The sequence below is a fragment of the Rutidosis leptorrhynchoides genome, chromosome 3 (genome assembly GCF_046630445.1).
Source record: "Rutidosis leptorrhynchoides isolate AG116_Rl617_1_P2 chromosome 3, CSIRO_AGI_Rlap_v1, whole genome shotgun sequence".
Classification (NCBI taxonomy): Eukaryota; Viridiplantae; Streptophyta; class Magnoliopsida; order Asterales; family Asteraceae; genus Rutidosis; species Rutidosis leptorrhynchoides.
In genome coordinates, this window is record NC_092335.1 from 478,674,671 (window position 1) to 478,678,995 (window position 4,325).

Consider the following 4,325-nt stretch of genomic DNA (forward strand, 5'->3'; position numbering starts at 1 on the left):
GTACATACATATAAAAGCTGTGTATTGTACGAGTACGAATACGGGTGCATACGAGTAGAATTGTTGATGAAACTGAACGAGGATGTAATTGTAAGAATTTTTGTTAAGTAGAAGTATTTTGATAAGTGTATTGAAGTCTTTCAAAAGTGTATAAATACATATTAAAACACTACATGTATATACATTTTAACTGAGTCGTTAAATCATCGTTAGTCGTTACATGTAAGTGTTGTTTTGAAACCTTTAGGTTAACGATCTTGTTAAATGTTGTTAACCCATTGTTTATAATATCAAATGAGATTTTAAATTATTATATTATCATGATATTATCATGTATGAATATCTCTTAATATGATATATATACATTAAATGTCTTTACAACGATAATCGTTACATATATGTCTCGTTTAAAAATCATTAAGTTAGTAGTCTTGTTTTTACATATGTAGTTGATTGTTAATATACTTAATGATATGTTTACTTATCATAGTATCATGTTAACTATATATATATCCATATATATGTCATCATATAGTTTTTACAAGTTTTAACGTTCGTGAATCACCGGTTAACTTGGGTGGTCAATTGTCTATATGAAACATATTTCAATTAATCAAGTCTTAACAAGTTTGATTGCTTAACATGTTGGAAACATTTAATCATGTAAATATCAATCTCAATTAATATATATAAACCTAGAAAAGTTCGGGTCACTATACACTTCACTCCAACAAATCGGAGACCTGCACTTTCTACCATAAAGTGCTTCAAACGGCGCCATCTCAATGCTTGAATGGTAGCTGTTGTTGTAAAAAAATTCTGCTAATGGTAGATATCGATCCCAACTGTTTCTGAAATCAATAACACAAGCTCGTAGCATGTCTTCAAGAGTTTGTATCGTCCTTTCGCTCTGCCCATCAGTTTGTAGATGATAGGCAGTACTCATGTCTAGACGAGTTCCCAATGCTTGCTGTAATGTCTGCCAGAATCTTGAAATAAATCTGCCATCCCTATCAGAGATAATAGAGATTGGTATCCCATGTCTGGAGACGACTTCCTTCAAATACAGTCGTGCTAACTTCTCCATCTTGTCATCTTCTCTTATTGGCAGGAAGTGTGCTGACTTGGTGAGATGATCAACTATTACCCAAATAGTATCATAACCACTTGCAGTCCTTGGCAATTTAGTAATGAAATCCATGGTAATGTTTTCCCATTTCCATTCCGGGATTTCAGGTTGTTGTAGTAGACATGATGGTTTCTGATGTTCAGCTTTGACCTTAGAACACGTCAAACATTCTCCTACATATTTAGCAATATCGGCTTTCATACCTGGCCACCAAAAATGTTTCTTAAGATCCTTGTACATCTTCCCCGTTCCAGGATGTATTGAGTATCTAGTTTTATGAGCTTCTCTAAGTACCATTTCTCTCATATCTCCAAATTTTGGTACCCAAATCCTTTCAGCCCTATACCGGGTTCCGTCTTCCCAAATATTAAGATGCTTCTCCGATCCTTTGGGTATTTCATCCTTTAAATTTCCCTCTTTTAAAACTCCTTGTTGTGCCTCCTTTATTTGAGTGCAGTTATGCTTCGGATGCTTCGACATAAAATAGATCGACCCAGTTCCCGTTCTTTTCCATAGTAAGGTTATTGTGAATCATTATATTCATAGATTTTACTCGAATGGGTTCTCTTTCCTTCCTGCTCAAGGCGTCGGCTACCACATTTGCCTTCCCCGGGTGGTAACGAATCTCAAAGTCGTAATCATTCAACAATTCAATCCACCTACGCTGCCTCATATTCAGTTGTTTCTGATTAAATATGTGTTGAAGACTTTTGTGGTCAGTATATATAATACTTTTGACCCCATATAAGTAGTGCCTCCAAGTCTTTAATGCAAAAACAACCGCGCCTAATTCCAAATCATGCGTCGTATAATTTTGCTCGTGAATCTTCAATTGTCTAGATGCATAAGCAATCACCTTCATTCATTGCATTAATACACAACCGAGACCTTGCTTTGATGCATCACAATAAATCACAAAATCATCATTCCCTTCAGGAAATGACAATATAAGTGCCGTAGTTAGCTTTTTCTTCAATAACTGAAACGCTTTCTCTTGTTCATCCTTCCATTCAAATTTCTTCCCTTTATGCGTTAATGCAGTCAAGGGTTTTGCTATTCTAGAAAAGTCTTGGATGAACCTTCTGTAGTAACCAGCTAGTCCTAAAAACTGGCGTATGTGTTTCGGAGTTTTCGGGGTTTCCCACTTTTCAACAGTTTCTATCTTTGCCGGATCCACCTTAATACCTTTTTTGTTCACTCTGTGACCGAGGAATTGAACTTCTTCCAACCAAAATGCACACTTTGAAAATTTAGCGTACAATTCTTCCTTCCTCAATACTTCTAGCACTTTTCTCAAATGTTCTTCGTGCTCTTGATCATTCTTTGAGTAAATAAGTATGTCATTGATGAAAACAATGACAAACTTGTCAAGATATGGCCCACACACTCGGTTCATAAGGTCCATGAACACAGCTGGTGCGTTAGTCAATCCGAACGGCATAACCATAAACTCGTAATGACCATAACGCGTCCTAAAAGCAGTTTTTGGAATATCATCCTCCTTTACTCGCATTTGATGATATCCAGAACGTAAATCGATCTTCGAATAAACCGACGAGCCTTGTAGTTGATCAAATAAGTCATCGATTCTCGGTAGTGGGTAGCGGTTCTTGATGGTAAGTTTGTTCAACTCTCGGTAGTCGATACACAACCTGAATGTACCATCTTTCTTCTTGACAAACAAAACAGGAGCTCCCCACGGTGATGTGCTTGGTCGAATGAAACCACGCTCTAAAAGTTCTTGTAATTGGCTTTACAGTTCTTTCATCTCGCTGGGTGCGAGTCTGCAAGGAGCACGAGCTATTGGTGTAGCTCCTGGTACAAGATCTATTTGAAATTCAACGGATCGATGTGGGGGTAATCCCGGTAATTCTTTCAAAAATACATCGGGAAATTCTTTTGCGACGGGAACATCATTGATGCTCTTTTCTTCAGTTTGTACTTTCTCGACTTGTGCTAGAACAGCATAGAAACCTTTTCTTATTAGTTTTTATGCCTTCAAATTACTAATAAGATGTAGCTTCGTGTTGCCCTTTTCTCCGTACACCATTAAGGGTTCTCCTTTTTCTCGTATAATGCGAATTGCATTTTTATAACATACGATCTCTGCTTTCACCTTCTTCAGCCAGTCCATGCCAACTATTACATCAAAACTCCCTAACTCTACTGGTATCAAATCAATCTTAAATATTTCGCTATCCAGTTTAATTTCTCGATTCCGGCATATATTATCTGCTGAAATTAATTTACCGTATGCTAATTCGAGTAAAAATTTACTATCCAACGGCGTCAATGGACAACTTAATTTAGCACAAAAATCTCTACTCATATAGCTTCTATCCGCACCCGAATCAAATAAAACGTAAGCATATTTATTGTCAATAAGAAACGTACCCGTAACAAGCTCCGGGTCTTCCTGTGCCTCTGCCGCATTAATATTGAAAACTCTTCCGTGGCCTTTTCCATTCGTGTTCTCCTGGTTCGGGCAATTTCTAATAATGTGGCCCGGTTTTCCATATTTATAACAAACTACATTGGCATCTCTTGCTCCGACACTACTTGCTCCGCTATTACTCGTTCCGACACCATTTGTTCCTTTCGTTCTGTTAACCCCTGGTCCGTAGACCTCACACTTCGCTGCGCTATGACCATTTCTTTTACACTTGTTGCAAAATTTGGTGCAGAACCCCGAGTGATACTTTTCACACCTTTGGCATAGCTGCTTCTGATTGTTATTGTTGTTGCGATTGTTATTGTTGTTAGGACGATTGTTGTAGTTGCTGTTGTTGTTGTTGTTATTGTTGTTGTTGTTATTGGGCCGTTTGTTGTAGTTGCGATTGATGTTGCGATTGTTGGGATAATTGTTGCAATTATTATTGTAATTGCTGTTGTTGCTGTATTGGTGATTCTTATCACCGTTTTCCTCCCACTTTCTTTTGACTTGCTTCACATTGGCCTCTTCAGCCGTCTGTTCTTTAATTCTTTCCTCATTCTGGTTCACTAGTTTGTGAGCCATTCTACATGCCTGTTGTATGGAGGCGGGCTCGTGTGAACTTATATCTTCTTGGATTCTTTCCGGTAATCCTTTCACAAACGCGTCGATCTTCTCTTCCTCATCTTCGAACGCTCCCGGACACAATAGACACAATTCTGTGAATCGTCTTTCGTACGTGGTAATATCAAATCCTTGGGTTCG